Source organism: Geotrypetes seraphini, chromosome 2 (assembly GCF_902459505.1).
Source record: "Geotrypetes seraphini chromosome 2, aGeoSer1.1, whole genome shotgun sequence".
Lineage (NCBI taxonomy): Eukaryota > Metazoa > Chordata > Amphibia > Gymnophiona > Dermophiidae > Geotrypetes > Geotrypetes seraphini.
Genome location: NC_047085.1, coordinates 90935644 through 90955732, shown reverse-complemented (window position 1 = coordinate 90955732; position 20089 = coordinate 90935644). Strand labels below are relative to the sequence as shown.

The 20089-nt window shown below is 41.7% G+C and overlaps 1 pseudogene; it reads right to left on the bottom strand.

Moving 5' to 3' along the window:
• Nucleotides 1-1420: 1420 nt before the first annotated feature.
• Nucleotides 1421-3360, bottom strand: LOC117354812 (annotated as a pseudogene).
• Between the last annotated feature and the right edge of the window lie 16729 nt (nucleotides 3361-20089).

Below are 20089 nucleotides of genomic sequence, written 5' to 3'. Positions count from 1 at the left end.
CCTTGTATGGAGTGTGAGGATTCTTGATGAGACACTCGCAAAGACTCGACTCCTTGCATAGAGTGTGTAGATTCCAGACCAGACACTCGCAAAGACTCGACTCCTTAGATAGAGAGTGTAGATTCAGCTCGAGGCACAGGCAAGGACTCGACCTCATGTGAGACTGCTGATTGCCCGGGCTGGACTGTAGGAAGCAGAGTCGAGGCAGGACTGCATTTGCTCAGTTACTGAACAAATTCCCACTCTAAAATGGTCTGGATAGTAGTCTTCAATTGTGGATCCGAGTCTGAAACTGGACCACTTGCTGAGGCTAAAGGCTCCGAGGTGGCAGGAGGAATATGCTTCAGTTTGGAGGATTGATGCTTGGAGATCTTGAGGACCACCGCAGGAACTTTCTGTTTAGGTATCTGACCTGAGGGAAGCTCAGGGGAAGATATGACAGGTGTATTCGAAGCCAAAAATGATCCAAACGAGGAAGGTCTGATGAGACTCGAGGTCGGAGATGTGCAGACAGGAGGACACCCCATTGAAGGCTTGACCGAGTTGGAGGTTGAGGTCGAGGGTGTAGCTGAAGAGTCCATCCTGAAAAGCTTTTCCACTTGAATCCGACGACGTTTGAGGGCTTAAAGTTGAAGTGTAGCGCAGCGTGCGCACGACTTTGGACTATGGTTAGGCCCGAGACACTGAAGCCACCAGTGGTGTGGGTCCGTGAGGAAATCACACACTGGCATTGGCTACACTTCTTGAAGCCCGTGACTGGCTGGGACGTAGGAGGGAAGATAGCCACTGCAAAATCAAAGCCTGTCAGTCGACGGAAAAATCGAAGCCCGTCAGTCGACGGAAAAAATAAAACTTTTTTTTTTTTTTAAACTAAAAGAAAAACACAGCGATTCGGTAATAAGAAATTAAAACACAAACCGCGGTGAAGAGAAAGCACAAAGCGAACGAAGTTCAGCGCAGAGTGTCAAAGACAGACTTCTCGGCTCCGTGGAAAACTGAGAACTGAGGAGACGTGCCCTGTACTGGGTGGGAAGGCACTCGCGCATACGCAGTGCGGCAGACTCAAAACTTAAACGTTTTCTACAAGCAAGTCTGCTTGTGAGGCTGCCCACATGTGAGAATAGGCTGCTTGCTTGTCCTGGGATAAAAAATATTTTTCATATCAGTTTTATTGCATATTTCCCATGCATGCACTAGTAAAATAGCAAGTGGTATTGTTCTTCAGTATGATTGATTCTCTCTCAAATTTCAAAAAAGCAGAGGCTTTCAAGTGAAAGCATATTTCTTAACCCTTTGAACATGGCATTTGAAAACTCAGCAGCCTAGTCTTCAGACTTTTTAACCCACTCAAATCCCCTCAAGACCCAACATTTTAGTACAGTGCAGTGACCACTGGAGAATTCCTCTTCTAAGCAATTGTTCAGTCCATTTCCATGGCAACACTGTGGGACTCCCTGGCAACCATAAGTCATAATAGCTGGCTCTGGAATTTTTCTGTCGTCTTTACATCCTGCGTTAGTCTGTCCTATAGAGCAAATAAACTGCATCATCTGTTACTTTCATATATAGATTGCCATCACACTGTTTGTATTTGAACATGACACACACCCTCTTGAACAGATGGCATTACTCAGAGGATGGATCTTAGCTCCTTTCCTGCAAACACATTTAGTAGTTTTCCTTCTACCTTCATATGATCCACCTAGTACAGCTTTTCAGCGGCCCGCAAAAACTCCTTCCAGGTCTAGTAATATGATTTGTGACAAGGGATCACTAGCAACAACCTATATCAATAATCATAACTGACCAATAAGCTCTGGCATTTCATAGAATAATTTTCCTAGAATGAGATTCCTTGTTCTCCAGTACTTTTCCTTATACATAAAAGGACGAACTTTAAGAAAATGTTGAAAAATCAATTGTTTGTTAGCGCTTTCCTGTGTTAGTTTTTTTAATGAGAGCTGTACTGCAATTGTGTCTGTATGTGGTGTTTAACTTGTTATGATCGTAATTTTTATCACATGCTAACTCCCTCGCTAGCCGAAAAACTACCGCCTGCTCAAGAGGAGGCGGTAGCGGCTTGCTCGACCGGCAGTTTAGCGCGCGCTATTATACGCATTAAACCGCTAACACAGCTTCATAAAAGGAGCCCTAAATGTAAATAAGACGGCAGTGATGGTTGAAAAAATTCAATGGGATAGTTTTGTTATAAGAAGCTGTGATGGGAGATCAACTGGTGATTAAAAAGGAGATGAATATATTAGGAGTGTGTTCGGCTAGCTGGAAAAACAAATATTCAAGACAATTCAGGTAGGATATATGCAGTTGCAAATGTTATATAGATTAAAACCAATGTTACCAAATTATGATTTTCAAACTGTGGTACAGATGCTGATTTTGAGCAGGGTAGACTATTGCAATGCATTGTATTTGGGAGTTGCAAAAGTAAAGATGAGGGCACTGCAGGTGTTGATTAACCCTGCAGCAAGATTGATCACAGGTACCCTCAGGATGACATACATAACACCAGTGCTAAAACAGTTGCACTAGTTGCCAATCCAACAAAGAGTGCATTTTAAAATGTTGCTGATAGTACATCAGATATTGTACCATGCATCTCCTACTGTTGTGCAAGGATTTTTTGAGATTTATCAACACAGGAGATTGAAATCGGAAAATAGTATGAACCTGTTTGTGTGGCAGGATGACAATTTCTCACTCCAGGATAGGTGACGCTATTTTGTCAGTGGCGAGTGTAAATTTTTGAAATACCTTGCCAGGAGTTTTGCACTTATGTGCAATCAGGTTGGGTTTCAAGAAATGTTGAAAACGCAATTGTTTGTAAATGCTTTCTTATGATGAGATATTGTGTGATGTAATTACCTGCAAATGCTTTATTAGATAGATATTCTGGATCTTATAGCAAAGTTATTTTACGTATTGAACATGTATGTACTATCTAATATTTATGACTGTTATGTAAACCATATAGGATTTATACAGTATATAAATTTGTAAATAAATAAACACATCACTTTGCACTTGCTCACATTAGTCATCTGCTATTTTGATGCCCAGTCTCCTAGTCTCGCAAGGTCCTCTTGCAATTTTTCAAAATCCTCTTGTGATTTAACAACTTCGAACTTTGTATCATCAGCAAATTTAATTATCTTACTAATTGTTCCTATTTCTAGATCATTGATAAATATATTAAAAACCAGTGGTCCCAGCACAGACCCCTGAGGAACACCACTATTTACTCAATGTTCTCAATGTTGACCACAGAACCCTACTTTCTGGGTTTTCTCTTTAAACGAGTTCTTAATCCATAATAGAACATTACCTCCTATCCCATGACATTCTAATTTCCTTAGGAGTCTTTTATGAGGTACTTTGTCAAATACTTTTTGAAAATCCATATACACAGTATCAACAGGCTCACCTTTATCCAAATGTTTATTCACTTGTTTGAAGAAATTTAGCTTGAATTGAAGAAAAATATATGTCCTTCCGATGTCAACAGGTCCAAAAAGTTGAATTAAAGACCTTATTCTCTGAGCTGGGTTCTACCAAGCCTGGTTTCGGAGGCAGAAAGTCCCTTCATCAGGAACCCATTCAATATGAAAAGCTGAAGACCTCAGAGTCATGAAGGAGAATCAATCCAGCCAGCTATATATACTGAAGAATGATCAGACCCTATAAACCCCCTGTATGTGGGAAGTACTTGGTTGATTCCAGATAAGATCAGATTGGAAGTTTCACTGAGGATTCTCAAGGACAGAATGAGCACAAACAAAAGCAGATCAGGGCTCATGGAGCATTTGCTATAGCTGCCCCAAGAGGTGACATTTCTGTGGAAGGGAAGCAGTGATCATGATAGCAGCCATTATCCAGGTATTTTCCTATTAAAAAGACAATGTTCCCTAGAGATGGAAAGAATGGGGAAAACTAATGCTTATTGTCTCAAAAATCACTAAGCAGTCACATGTTTGAACTTTTGTAACTTCTTTTTTTTCACATAAAAGGAAGCGGTTTAGACTGTTGTATTACAAATTGTTTACTCAAACAGAATTCATTGCAACCTTTTGGTTTTTTTCTGATGATTTCAGTCATGTTTTCCCAGAGACAGTCACATACTGTATATTTGACTACTTTCAGCTGAAGGAATTTCCCTTATCAGGGGATGAACAGAAAGAAACAAAAGAAAGAAAAGAAGATGATACTTTTTTATTGGACTAACAATACATTTTTTATTAGCTTTCGAAGGCAATACCGCCTTTTTCAGATCATAAGTGAGAAAATGAAGACAAATATAATATATGTGAAACATACAAGCAGGGGCAAAGCCTCCATAGAAGCTGGAATGACCACAGAGCTCCAGATCTGTGCCAGATAACCTGCCTTCAGATCAAAAGGCCAGTAAACAATCCTACTTCATTGTTTACTTTCAGGAAAGCTAAGGATAAACTGTTTTTTTGGACTATTTCACTTCTGTTGAAAATGCCTTTTTTTTTAGTCTCAACTGCCAAAATGAATTTTGTAGATTAGTTATGTTAGTTTTATCTGTCGCTAGCATCCCACATGACTGCTAAAAAAAAAAAGAAAAGAAAGCTGTGGAGAAAGATTGTGAATGCAGGAAACTTGGTGGCCTATCATGATATTGAGGAATGTCCTTGAAAATATCAAATGTAGCTACTGAAGAGACTGAAACTGAACCATGAAGTACTTACCGGTAAAGATAAACGGCACAGCTCCATGGACATTGAATAACAGCACCAGAAAGCTGTGTATCATGCTGTTACGTGAGTGCTTGGAATAAATAAATTGGAACTGATCCAAACAGTGGTCTGAAATTTATCTGATACACCCGCACGCAAAGGCATGTTTGGAAGACAGAAATGTTGAGAGGATGTCTGCTATCATAGCACTGGTTAATCAGTAAAAAAAGAGATCTGACAGCTGATCCTATATTTCCCTAAGGAAACAAGGCTTAACCGATGTTTGTGCCAGACAAAGCAAAGCTTCTAACTTATTTTAGTCTTGTCACTGAAATAACAGCCTTGGCCGTGAGCCATGCACTAACAAGAGTGACCTCTGGAAGGGTCGGCCTTCAAATGCTAGTAAAAAACTGTACTTGTTAGTCCAATAATAAAAGATATATGGGGTCTTTTACTAAGACGCGCTAGCCAATTTAGTGTGCGCTAAATGCTAGCACGTCCATAGAATATAATGGGAGCATTAGCATTTAGCACGCGCTAAATTGATTAGTGCATGCTAAATCAGCTTGTGCACCATAGTAAAAGACCCCAATAATCTTTTCTTTTTTGTTTTACTTCTATTTATTATCTTAAAGTGGAAATTAGAGAGTTGTGGGATAGCAGGTAATGTCCTATCAGTGGCATACCAAGGGGGGTGGGGAGGTCCGCCCCGGGTGTACGCTCCAAGGGGGTGCACAGCCAGCCAGGTCCGGTAGCTTGCTGCTGAAAACGGCACCTCAGCATGGCTGCCGTATTTATTCCAGAGCATAAATATGGCAGCTGCGCTGAAGTGCATGAAGGTCCCGTGATGACGACTACTGCTGCTTCGGAAGAGATAAGTGATGTCGGAGGGAGGTGGACCGGCAGCCGCAGTCATCGCAGGACCTTGCTGCAACTCCCTGCGTCTGCCGGCCCAGCTCCCTCCGACGTCACATACCTCTTCCCGAGCAGAGGCAGCAGTAGTCATCATCGCGGGACCTTGATGATTTTGATGGAGATAGAAAGAAGCATAATAGGGGGTGGAGGGAGATAAACGGGGTCAGGGTATTATGGAAGCGTGGTGAAGGGTGAAAAAGGGGGTCAGGGTAGTATGGAAGTGTGGTGAAGGGTGAAAAAGGGGGTCAGGGTGGTATGGAAGCGTGGTGAAGGGTGAGAAAGTGGGTCAGGGTGGTATGGAAGTGTGAAGATGAGAAAGGGGGTCAGGATGGTAAGGAAGGGTGTGGAGGGTGAGAGGCGTTCAGGATGGTATGGAAGTATGGTGAAGGGTGAGAAAGGGGGTCAGGGTGGTATGGAATTGTGGTGAAGGATGAGAAAGGTGAAGGGTGAGAAATGGGGCAGATGCTGATGGAAGTGGGGGGAAGGGAGAGGAGAGAGTGAAATGCCAGACCATGGGGGTGTGGGAGAGATGGAAGGGGGAGGCATAAAGTTTCTGGAAGGTGAATAGAAGAAGAGAAGATGCCATATAGAAGGGGCAGAGAGAGGGTAGACAGTGGATGAAAGGAAGAGAATGACAAAAAGATGAGGAAAGCAGAAATCAGAGACAAGGTAGACAAGGTAGAAAAGGTAGACAAGGTAGAAAAAAATTCTATTTATTTATTTTTTGCTTTACGTGAGATGCATCGCTGTTTCTGTGGTGTTACATTGTATGCAGAGTCCAGCTTCTTGGTGCTTCAGTTTAACCTTTGTCTACGTATTTTTATTCTATCTCCCCATTTACAAAACTGTAGAGCGTTTTTTAGCGTTGGCATCTGAGCTGTTACCACCATGGCTAAAAACCACACTACAGTTTTGTAATAGGGGGAGGGGTTAGTTTGTGATTATATACTAGGCGAAGGTGTTTTCTGTGTTCTGTGTTCGAAAACACATGGTTTTCTGTTAAGACTGTGTAGGATTGATCTGTACTAGTCTGGCTTGTTTAGTTTTATAATAGGTTTATTGACGTACTTCTCACTGCAGTATGTAAAGTGCTGCCTTTTCCTAGGTACAGTCTTGTATGACGTGTGGATTGTTACTAAAAATCATGTTTTTTATACAGATGGGGGGGGTGTCAACAAATGATGGGCCCCGGGTGCCACATATGCTAGGTACGCCACTGTATCCTATTATGGATTACGAACTAGTTGAAAGAAAACAGAGTGTACATTTAAATAGTCTATATTCTCAATGGAGAAGGGTAAATAGGGTTCTTGATACTATCACAATAATTACAAACACTCCCAGCTAGAACAATTACTATTCAAAAACCAAAAAAAACAGTTGTACAAAAAATGCAAGGAAAGGGCTATATTACTACATGGAGGAAAAGCCTCAGAACCCCATTAGGGGGATGCCCTTGTTACTCCACCAAGGGGATGCCCTTGTTACTCCACCAACTAGAGAGGGTAAATCAGTTCATAGGCATAAAAACCTCCAGTAGTAGTTCAAAAAACAATAGTGCTTAAGCAATTCAATATATATTTAGATGAATAGTCTTAACAATTCACAAAACATAGAGATTGATATTGCGGTGTTAGGGCTTTTTTTTGTGTACCATTATATGAAGTGTCATTCTTGAAACAACAGAATATACCAACAGTTTGACTCCTGAGGAAGGCACTAAGGTGCCGAAACACAGGCTATGTTGAGTCTGATGTTTGTTTTGGTACAATAAAGTCCCAACTGAAGCATCTCTTTCATCTCTACTTTTGCTGAGTGTGATATTTCATAGAGGAGTGTCTCCAGTTTTTTTTATTTTTTTGTTTATTATATATGTTAACCTATCTTGGGGAGAACGGGATAGAAAACAAAATAAAGAAATAAGAACATAAGAATCGCCAACACTGGGTCAGACCAGTGGTCCATCGTGCCCAGCAGTCCACACACGCGGCGGCCTTTGGTTTAAAGACCAGTGCCCTAACCGAGCCTAGCTTTACCTGCATATTTTCTGGTTCAGCAGGAACTTGTCTAACTTTATCTTGAATCCCTGGAAGATGTTTTTTCCTATAACAGACTCCGGAAGAACATTCCAGTTTTCTACCACTCTCTGGGTGAAGAAGAACTTCCTTACATTTGTACGGAATCTATCCCCTTTTAACTTTAGAGAGTGCCCTCTTGTTCTCTCTACCTTAGAGAGGGTGAACAACCTGTCTCTATCAGCTAAGTCTATTCCCTTCATTATCTTGAATGTTTAGATCATGTCCTCTCTCAGTCTCTGCTTTTCAAGGGAGAAGAGGCCCGGTTTCTCTAATCTCTCATTGTACGGCAGCTCCTCCAGCCCTTTAACCATTTTAGTCGCTCTTCTCTGGATCCTTTCGAGTAGTACCGTGTCCTTCTTCATGTACGGTGACCAATGCTGGATGCAGTATTCCAGGTGAGGGCGTACCATGGCCCGGTACAGCAGCATGATAACCTTCTCCGATCTGCTCATGATCCCCTTCTTAATCATTCTTAGCATTCTTTTGTCCTTTTCGCCACCACCATGCATTGCACTGACGGCTTCATCGACTTGTCGACCAATACTCCCAGGTATCTTTCCTGGGGGGTCTCTCCGAGTACCACACCAGACATCCTCTATTCGTGAATAAGATTTTTGTTACCGACATGCATCACCTTACACTTATCTATGTTAAATCTCATTTGCCACGTGGCGGCCCATTTCTTGAGCATGTTTATGTCACGTTGCAGGTCTTTGCAATCCTTCTGTGTCTTCACCACTCTGAATAACTTTGTATCGTCCACATATAACTGATATCTCAGAGACCTGTGATATCACAGTGATAAGGTGGATCAAATTATTGCACATGTACTATATCTTAAGGAGGGCATTGAATCTAGCTAGATAACAAAATATATCAATGAATCTTCCATGAATGAACTAGAAGAGAATAGCAGTGGGGGTACACTACCATCAACCCAACTAGAATGAACATACATAATACATAAATAAACAAACACAAAACAGTAAGAAATTAGAGAAACTAAAACCTTTTGTTAACATAATATTAATAAAGATTTCAGTTAGCCCAATAGTTGCTGGGTAAATGTTAGGACATTAGGACAGGCTATGAAGGTAAAGTTTCTATATAAAATAAATGACTGCTTCATGGAAAAGTCAAAGGAGAAGCTCTTTTATATCTATTTCTTAGAAGAATATAAGATTTATTGTGAGAAGGAACTGTGTTGAGGCCTCTTGGAAACAGAGATCATAACACAATCAAATGTGACTTAATAACTGGAGGAAATCTATTGTACTAGCATTTACTGAGCAATTGTGTAAAGTACATACAAACAGTTATGAGCCAATTATGCACGTTATGAGACTAATTTTCAAAGCACTTAGACAGACAGAGGGGCATTTTCAAATTTGGGACAAATGTCCAGAAATCCAGTACAGAAAATCTCAATTTTCAAAACGCACAGTTTCAAAACATTTTGGTCCTTAGGACGTCTATCTCTTTAGGCCATTTTCAAAAATAAAAATGTCCATTTCAAAAATGCACAAAAGCAAGTTTTGCAGACGTACCCAATTACTAAGTCTGATTACAGCAGGGAAATCCCGATCAGCTGAGCCAGTTTTGGGGAGTCCTACCAGCTCAACTGATGGGGGATTCCCCTGCCAGGATCAACTGAACTGGCAGGGAGATCCAATTCCTCTCTCCCTCAATCTCACCGATCCCACAGCCCTACACCCTATGGTATTTTGTGTGTCTAAGTGCTTTGAAAATGAACCTCCAAATCATTAGAATAATAGCATATACATGCATATGTGCACATAAAGATATGTATATGCCAAAATTTTGAGTTAGCACTATTCTGTAAATAAGAGTTTATCTTACATAAAGCATATTTTAAAGGTATGGATACACATGTATAGAGTCTTGGCAGAGATTGGGAGGGACTCGCATGCATGTAGCATCTTGACCATAGGCTCACAAACATGCCAGTGCATATTTTCATTCTTATGCTAGTATTCTGTAAAGGGAAATAGGCACTCAGGGCCTGATTCTATAAACGGTGCCTAAACCAAAGATGCCTAGGAATGCAATCTTAAAGTTAATGCGCCATTTATAGAATCACCCCTAGTGGCACCTAAAGTGGACTTAGGTGCACCCTATTTATGCCAGGGCTTTCTCAGCCACAATATCAGTGCCTAAGTTAGGTACCTACTGAGGTCTACATTAAAGAATGACACGGGGACAAATGTGGCCCGTCCCCGCAGGAGCTCAATTTCCCCGTCCCATCCCCATGAGTTTTCTTGCTCTCCCTGACCCTGACCCATTCCTGTAAGCTCTGCCTTAACCGCACAAGCCTCGAAAACCTATGATTTTAAAGTGTTTGAGACTTGTGCAGATGAGGACAGAGCTTGCAGGAATGGGGCAGGGACAGGAAAAGTATTCGCAGGGATGAGACGGGAAAATGAGTTCCCACAGGGATGGGGAACAATTTGTCCCCATGTCATTCTCTAATCTACATCCCAAACACACCCACTATCTGCCCTTAATCATGCCTATTTTCCGGTAGGCGCCTTGGAGTAGGCACCTACCTGAAACGGAATAGGTGCCTACCAAGCTAGGCACCTATCTCCCATTTCATTTTTAATTTAAGCCAATTTTGAGGTGTAATTTATTGTTATAGGCACCAATTAAGTTTTTTTTTAAATAATTAAGTGCTCAGATCAACTAGGAGAGCCATTCTAGGTGCCTAACTTTAGGTGTCTTTTATAGAATCTGCCAGTAGATTCCTTTATAGAATAGGTTCATACCAGGTACCTTCAGTTACGGAAATGCCCTCTTAATTTTCAAAAGGGAGATTATGATAAAATAAGGAACACTCTTTGAAAAAAAGGAACTGACAAAAAGGTTAAGAGTTTATATTAGACATGATTGTTGTTTAAAATACCATCTTGGAACCTCAGACCAGAAGGAAGACTAAACAAATGCCGGTATGGTTGAAAGAAGAAGTGAAAGAGGATAACATAGCCAAAATAACATTTTTTAAAAAAAGTTAAAGAAAGATTCTAATGGAGAAAATAAGAAAATGCTTAAGCACTGGCAAAGCAAGATGGAAGGCATTGATCAGGCAGGCTAAAAGAATTTGAAAAGAAGATTTCTGTCAATTCATTAAGCAAACTCTTCAGGTGCCTCCTCAGGTAGGAGGTGAGGAGTGGCCTAGTGGTAGAGCTGCTGCCTCAGCAGCCTGAGGTTGCTCCTTGTGACCCTGGGCAAGTCACTTGATCTTCCATTGAATGTGTAACCATAAAAAGGGAGTATACAAGTCCATTCCCTTTCCATTATTACATTTGAAGCCTGTGAGGCAATCAGTTGGGCCATTACATGATCAAGGGGCAATAGGAGAATACAGTGAGGAAAAGGCCATAGTAGAAAAAGTAAATGAATTTTTCACTTCCATCTTAATTGAGGGGGATGTAAGGGAGATGCCCCTGCTGCAGATGGTAGTTAATAGTGTTAAAACCAGAGAAACTGAATCAAATATAGGTATAATAGGACAAATTAACAAATTACAGGAGCAGATGGTATATTCCTCAGAGTAGTGAAGGACTCAAAAATGAAATTGCAGACCTGCTACTAGTAATTTGTAACCTACCATTAAAATTGTCTATCTTCCTAAGTATTGGAGAGTAGCCAAGTTAACAGAGATTGGTATAAATGATTCCAGAGCAAATTAGAGATTAGTGAGCCTGACATTGGTGCCAGGCAGAGAGTGATGTGGGGCAAAGACTTATCCCCGTCCTCTCACCGTCGCTGCAATTTTATGGGTCTACGGCATGTGTGTGTGTACATACGTGAGTGTGTGTGTGTAGGGGGGGGGGGTTCTAAACTTGTGAGGCATGCTGGGTTCTGCATTACGCACAGAAAACCAAACATGAGCTCAGTACTAGTGAAATTTTAATCCAGCTCTCCCAAACATTTTCTTATTCAGTTCACAAAATCACAACAAATAAAGCAAGAAGTGATTTTTTTTTTTTTTTTATTGTGAGCTAAACAGACACAATTGCAAATATATCAAGAACAGCCTTCAGAATCTCGTACACAAATAACTTAATGCTTTTCTCAGTATGAAGCAAAACCAAATTGCATAAATAGACAATGTCCATTTCCAAGCAACAAAACAAAGCTAGCAAATATAGAAAAGAAAAATCCAATCAAGTACAACCCTAAGAATATCACATGTAAATAACTTAGGGTCTCTTTTACGAAGCCGTGGTAGTGATTCTGCCATAGTAAACACACTACAGCCCATAGAATGTGAAGGGCTTTGGAGTGTTTACAGCAACAGTATCGCTACTGTGGTTTTGTAAAAGAGTGCTTTTCTCTCAGTCATTTCCAGTAACCTTGAAACCTATACAGGCAATCCTTAACATTAACCTATAGGACTTGGCTTATTGCCTTTTCAGTGAGAAACCAAACAGCCCAAACAGACAAAAGAATATCAGTGTCCTCTAAAATTGTTAAAGTCTAGCATTAAGGCCTGTATCAGGTGCCCGGTCTCAGAAGCCACCTAAGCAGCTTATGAGAATCGCACACGGGTGGCCTATACAGAATCGCCCTAAGCCACCTAACTACCACAACTCTAACTGGCACCCATGTTGGCAGGAGGGATGCCCAATCCCTCCTGCTGGAAACCCCCACCCCAAAGATCATTGGCTGGAGGGATGCCAAGTACCTACTGCCAGACCCCCTCCCCCCCGAAGGGTAGCTCACCTGGAACCCTCTAAGCCCATCTGGGGGGCCTAAGGGATCTGGCCAAACAGAATCTTAGGCCACTCCCAGTGCATCCCAGAATGCCCCTTCTATGGGAGGGTCCTTAAGCGCCTAGGCCAATCAGGACCTTAGGTCCCTCCCTGGTGCATCTCACTATGCATCGGGAAGGGGGCAGGCCCACTATTCTACTGAAGGCGGCAAGCTGGCTGGAGGCTGGAAGGATGCCTCTGGCCACCCATCTCAATAAGGTAGGGGGGGTTCCAGGTGGACTTGGGTGAATTTAGGTGGGGTGGGCTTGGAGGAGTGGTCTGGATGGGCTACTTTTCGGGATGGAGGGTTTCCAGCAGGAGGCACTGGGCATCCCTCCTGCTGATGATCTTTGAGGGGGTGGAGGGGGTCCAGCAGGAGGGATTGGGCATTTCTCCTGCCAATGATCTTTGGTGGGGGATGGGGGTTCCGGCAGGAGGGACTAGGCATTCTTCCTGCCGATGATGTTTGGCGGGGCTTGGGAGTTCTGGCAGGAGGGACTGGGAATCCTTCCTGCCAGCGATCTCTGCAAAGATGGTTGGATTCTGGCAGGAAGGACTGGGCATCCCTCCTGCTGCTAGACTTACTGGGGGGTGCAGGTTGCCGCAGCCGCTAAACTTATCATGGCGTCTGCTTAAAATGTAGGCCAGCATTTTGCCGACCTACATTTCAGGTGCCTATCGCGTGCTTAGGGAGGTACCTAGGCTGCCTAGGGCCACCTAAGCTTGGTTAAGGCCACCTAAGCTTGGTTAAGGCCACTTCTGGACGAAACCACGCCCACACCTAGCCTTAGACGAGCTTAGGCAGCCCTACACTCCTCCCTAAGCTCACGGCCTGCCAGTGACGATATTTTTAAAAATTGCGTGTTCTGATTGGTGATTAGACAGCAGTGGGCCACCTAAAATTGGGACACCATTTATAGAATTTGCCCCTGATTTTTAGAAATACTCTTGCTTCCAAGCTACTAAACAAAATGGATTAGTACATATTGATTCTACATAGATATTCAGGCCCAAATTCTGTAACCAGCATCTAAAGTTAGGCACCTATTTCGAAGGCGCTCAACTAATTAGGCACCTATCTAAATTGAATAATAAGCTCAGTTAAGCTTTTTAATCAGCACTGATTGAAACATAGGCGCCTATCAAGAAAATGCGATTCTGTAACAAGGCGCTTATAAAAATTTAGGCGGCCTTCAAAAAAATAGGCACTATGCATGTTAGTCATGGGCATGGCTATGTGTTAGGCGCCTTCTTACAGAATCACTGCTCTTAAGCGTGCTTAAGCGCTCGCATGGGCGCCTAACTTTTATTTGTGCCTAGAGTTGGCCTATTTAATGGGTGCCTCCAAAATAGGTGCCGCTCAGCGTGATTCACTAAACAGCACCCAATTTTACTTGAATCGCACTGAACAGTGCCTATATAGGCGCCTAACTTTTGGGCGCTTCTTATAGAATTTGCTCTTCATTGTTATCAGAATAATTGGTCTCTCACCAAACATGAGATAAGTGTCTACAAACTAAAAATAGAAATTTGTAGACAAAGTTAAACTGAACTGCCAAGAAGCCAGACTCAGCATACATGTACAATACTAAAACATAGAAAAAATGACACATTTATGTACAGATTTTTGTACAGATCTACCGTTGATGGTTCCAGAGATACAAGATATAAAATTGTCAGAATTTGAAAAGGTTACAGAAACACAAGTGAAAATGGTAATTCAGAACTTAAATACGTCTATTTGCTCACTTGATCCATGCCCTGTAAGTATATTTTTTTAGTATTAGGGAGACAATAACACCATCTGTTCAGAAGATAATTACAAAATCTTTGTCTGAGGGTTGTGTCCCTATAGGTTTACAGAAAGCGACTGTGCGACAGTTGTTAAAAGCTAAGCAGAGTGGAAAGGAATCAGCTCATCTTTAAAATTTTTATCAAAGGTATTGGAAAAAGTTGTACTTTCTCAGTTGCAAGATTTTTGATAAATATGATCTTAGACAACTTTTTTCAATCATTCTGATCTGAAAGAACATTTCAGGTAGAGATTGATCAAGATTTTTCTGAATGGTCTACTCTTGATAAAGATGTGCCTCATAAATTATTATAAGCTCCGGTGGAGACTGAATATGGTGCCTTAAGGGCAAATTCTATAAGAAGCGCTCAAAAGTTAGGCACCAATATAAGCACCGTTCAGCGTGATTCACGTAAAATTGGGCGCTGTTTAGTGAATCGCGCTGAGCGGCACCTATTTGGGCACCTATTTGGAAGGCGCCCAATAAATAGGCCAGCTCCAGTCACAACTAAAAGATAGGCGCCCATACGACCGCTTAAGCATGCTTAAGAGCAGCGATTCTGTATCAAGGTGCCTAACACGAAGCCACGCCCACACCTAACATGCATAGCGCCTATTTTTTTTTTTTTTTAAGGCTGCCTAAATTTTTAGAGGCGCCTTGTTAAAGAATCGCTCTTTCTTGATAGGTGCCTAAGTTTCAATTATTGCTGATTAAAAAGTTTAATTAAGCTTGTTGTTCAATTTAGATAGGCGCTTATCTAGTTGGGCGCCTCCAAAATAGGTGCCTAACATTAGGCGCTGGTTACAGAATTTGGGCCTTAATGTTTCCTTTTAAGGTCAATAAAGGCATTGGTCATTATATCTATTTCCTTTCCAAATCATTTTTCTGGGTTCTCAGGAATTCAATCTCAGTAACAACTGTTTCTGCTCTAACAACTGTTGGATACTAGTAGTCAGTGTCTCTTTACATTGCTTCAAATCACTACCCCTCCCCCGACCCACCCCTCCTCCCAACTCCTTTCAAAAGCTATGGTAGTAGCTGCTGCGTGGAAAACGCTCCAATGTAGGGTTACCAGATTTTAGTTGACTAAAATGCGGACCCATAGCCCCGCCCACAGGCCCACCCAGTTCCGCTCAGCCTTGCCACATTATGCCCATGTCGTGGCTCCCAGCCCTGCCCCCTCAACCTGTTCTCATCAGGAGGGCATCCACGTATGCGCGGATGCAACGCGATAGCGTCATGCACGGTCCCAAAGAAGAAGTTTTCTAAACCCATACAAAGTGCCAAGTTTTGAAAAGCCAGATGGACACCCGGACATGCTCTCTAAAAAGAGAATATATCCGGGTAAATCTGGATGTCTGGTAACCCTACTCCAATGCCCATTAAGTCCCTATGGGCATCAGAGCAATTACTGCACCAGCAGCCACTACCACGGCTTTGTGAAAGGATCCCTGAGTTGCTCAATCATAGAATGTACAGCAGACAAAATAAACCAGCAAGCTAATTTCAAACTTCCCTTCTTGCCAGTGAGGGATAAAAATTGTTCATTTTTCCCTTCTACATCTCTCAGTGCTTCACATCCATTTGTGAATGATTTGTGAAAGTGCAGTGGTTAGAGCTACAGCCTTAGCACCCTGAGGTTGTGTGTTCGAATCCCGCACTGCTCCCTGTGACCCTGGGCAAGCCACTTAATCCCCATTGCCCCAGGTACATTAGATAGAGTAGGAGCCTACCGAGACAGTTAGGGAAAAATGCTTGAACACCTGAATAATTTGTAATCCACATAGAATTGTAGGATATGCGGAATATAAATTATTTAAAATAAATAAATATTCTACATAAGAATTCCTACCAAAGGAATCAAAAATAGCATAGCACTTTGTTTTTGGTATGCAGAATTCCCTTCCTGCTTCTGGGATTTACTGAATTTTGGTTTGAATCACCATACCGTGCCCTCTTCCTCATGTGTGTGTGTGTAGTCAGTTTCATCTTTTCAATTTGCTATCCTAATTCAAGAGACAAATCAAAATTTTGTAAACACAGGACTAAAAGGTATTTACAGAACAGATCCTCTCAAAATTAACCCTTTTCGATGCCCTTGTTACTTCACCAATTGTTATGGGACCTATTTGTTTTACCTGTAAACTCTCTGCTATGCCATATATATATATTTATTTATTTATTAAAAATCTTTATATACCGCTTAATTTGCCAAATAGGATCCAAGCAGTTAACAAAATAATCCAATACAATAATGAAAGGAACTCCATTAAAAATAGAAAAGGAAGGAAAGAGAAAAATAATCACAATATACAAGATAACATACATCTATAATATATAAATAAAATTCTAATATACAAAATTATATATATATACACAGTTTAAAAAAATACATATTATACAAGAGGTGCTTTTATTTAGTTCAAATTAATAGTAACTCAGATTAATTGACAATCTTAACCTCCCTACCCCCCTACCCCCCCCTCCATACACACACACACCTTTTACAAAACCGTATCATGGTTTTTAGTGGTGGCAGTAACAGCTTCAACACTCATAGGAATTCTATGAACGTCAGAGCTGTTACTGCCGCGGCCAGCACTAAAAATTGTGCAATGGTTTTGTAAAAAGGGGAGGGGTGTTAATTAAGGTATCACTACAATACTCTCCCAAAACATTTTCTATTTAACACTTCTTAATATTCTTGAGTTGTTCATACATCTGATGGAACCATTACCCTTTAAATCCCTCACTCATAAGCATATGTACTCTTGCTAGTAGGAGGAAAAAGCCTCAGTTGGCCTCCAGAATTTATCTTTGCTTGCAAACTAGAAAGGGAAAATACCTCATCAACTATAAAAAACAAAAAAAAACACAACCCTCCTTCCTCCTTATGTTTTTATACACTAATACCATCACATTCTTATAAACTTTATGTGCAAATAAAGCAAGTTACTTAGCTTTTACATCTGTACACTTAAATCAACTATCAACTGTCCACTGTCGGTTTACATCAATAAAAACATACATAAGAGACAAACTAAAATCTTAAAATCTGCATAATTAAACAATTTCTTAAATCAATTGTCAACTGTCCACTGCCGACAAAGGTAATCCAGCGTTTCACTTCTGCTGCGTCAGGGCGTAGGACTCATCAAAACTATCTAACAAAGCAAGAAATATCATTAAAATTTATTTAACAAATGGTAATACCCCCACCACCATACTAACACTTACATTGACAGCTCAAATTCCATACTCACTCCGGCGCATCGGCTTTAGAAGTGATTTAATTTGACATGCTTCTTATATTACTGGCCACTTGCTGGACATTTGTCTTTTTCCATTTTGCTTTCTAAAATTTAAGAAACATACTGTACTGTACATAGGGTGGCCTGTGAGGAAGCTGCATGCTGTATGCCCAGCGAACACTTGTTTGATGCTGCATGCATGTATTTATACCCTTGGACTGTCTACTTATAGTCTTATTCTCTCTGTAAAGGCCCCTGCTGCTTTGTTCCTTTCTAGGCAACAATCTACTGTCAAATCTGCTTCTCAGAACAGCTGTTGATCTCTTGTGCCACATATAATTCTGTCCCCTATAAGAGAATCAGAAATCTGTAGAAAATTACAGGTTGCAGCTAGTATTCTTAATACAGTCATATAAGTATCTCACCTTTCATCAATTCCTTGCTGCCTCCTTAAAAAAAAAAAAAAAAAAAAAAGCATTCCACAGTTTCATTTTGTTTATGTATGTGGTATGCATAAGGTGACCATACGTCTCGTTTTGAACGGGACCGTCCCGTTTTCAGGGGCAGCGTCCCGAAGCTGTGCGCGGGGACAACGGGACAGGCGATCGCTTCCTGTCCCTGACCCTGCCGCGCAAAAACAAACAAACAAAAAAGCCTCTTTTTCTGGCCTCTTGTAGGGAGGGAGAGAAGGGCAGAGACGAGGGCTGAGTGACGCACGGTCTTCAATCCCTTTCAGTGCTGATTGGTCAGAACAGTTCTTGGGGCAGGGAGAGTCATAGAAGGGTCTGCCCTCTAGCTCTGATTGGGGGAGAAGAGAAAAGAAGGCGTCACTCTCAGCTCCTTCTGCTACTCATAGCTAGGGCGGGAGGAGGAACCAGGGCTGGACATGCAGCTGGGAAGATGGGCGCCCGATTTACACCTCCCCCACACACACACCCATCGGCCGCCACCGCTGTTCTCCTTCTTACCTCCCTGCTGCTGCTGGTAATCGTCGCTCAGAAGCCTTCTTCCAAACGTCAGTTCTGACGTCGGAGAGGACGTTCTGGGCCAGCCAAGCAGTGATTGGCTGGCCCAGAACATCCTCTCCGACGTCAGAATTGACATTGGGAAGGCTTCTGGGCAGCGATTGCCAGCAGCAGCAGGGAGGTAAGAAGGAGAGTAGTAATGGCGGGGGGTGGGGGTTAATTGGGCGCTGGAGGGAGGCTTTTTTTTTTTTGCAGTAGTAGCAGCAGCAGCAGGCAGGGAAGGAGGTAGGTAGGCAGGCAGGTTAGCTTCAGTAGTGGGGGTGGGACAAAGTCTGGAAGGCAGTGTGGGGGGATCATGGGAAGGAGGCATTGGAGGCACTAAGGACATGGGAAGGAGGCACTGGGGGGCACTAAGGACATGGGAAGGAAGGAGGGAGGGAATAGAAAGGGATAATTGGGCCTGAGTGCAGAAAGAAATGAAAGAAAGGATACACAGACAGAAGGAAACGCAAGGAGAGTCTCATGAAATCACCAGACAGCAAAGGTAGGAAAAATGATTTTATTTTCAATTTAGTGATCAAAATGTGTCAGTTTTGAGAATTTATATCTGCTGTCTATATTTTCCACTATATTTGTCTATTTTTTTTTTTTATAGTTACTGAGGGGACATTGCATATTTTAAAGTCATCTGCCTTGACATCTTTGAAACCCCCCCAATATAAATGATAATTAACATTTTCTATGCATATAGTATGCTTTGTAGTTTTTTAAAAATTTTATGGTTACCATTATGAATTAATAAGATATTATGCATGCATGAAAAATGAATGGAAGAAATTGGGGGCGGGGCTAGGGCGGGATTGTTGCGGGGCTAGGGTGGGATTGGGGCAGAGCTAGGGCAGGATTAGGGGCAGGACTGACAATTAATAGATGTCCCCTTTTGATGAAAAAAATAAATGGTCACCTTAGGTATGCATTGAAGGCCCTGAGCAGCTGCTCCAAGATAGATTCAGTGCCCAGAACAAAAGATTTGCAGGCTTCTCTCCCCTTGACGCCAGTGAGATAGAATTGAAGTTTAACATGCAAATTTCTTTCTCTCCATCTAAGGTCCAAATAAAGCCAAAATTCCTCTCTTCGGTGCTTCCATGCCTGAACAAAGTTAGCAGCAGCAATGCCTAGCAGTGCTTAGGGCTTCAGGCTATGCTCAATACTACAAAAACCCAAGCTGCTGTTCTGCTGTAATTATTAAACTGCTGCCACCACATTTCACATGTGATTTGCAATCCGTAGAGAGTGAGGCTAGAATCGAATGAATAAGTTAATTAATTAAATCAGACTCTCTACAATCTTGTTTTATTCTGTGTTCTGTTTGTTGTTGTTTTTTTGTTACTTTTTTTCTTTCACCCAGGACTTTGCAAATCTGTCCTGTTGACTTCACAGCCAGTCCGATTTCCAGCATACACTTCATAGATTAAATTTGCATATTTTGGCAACCCAATAAATGCAAATGTACTTCATGGATAATCATTGTGGATATTCTTATCAGAGGTTAAACAAACCACAGTGCCATATCCATGCTTTTGTTATATCGCAT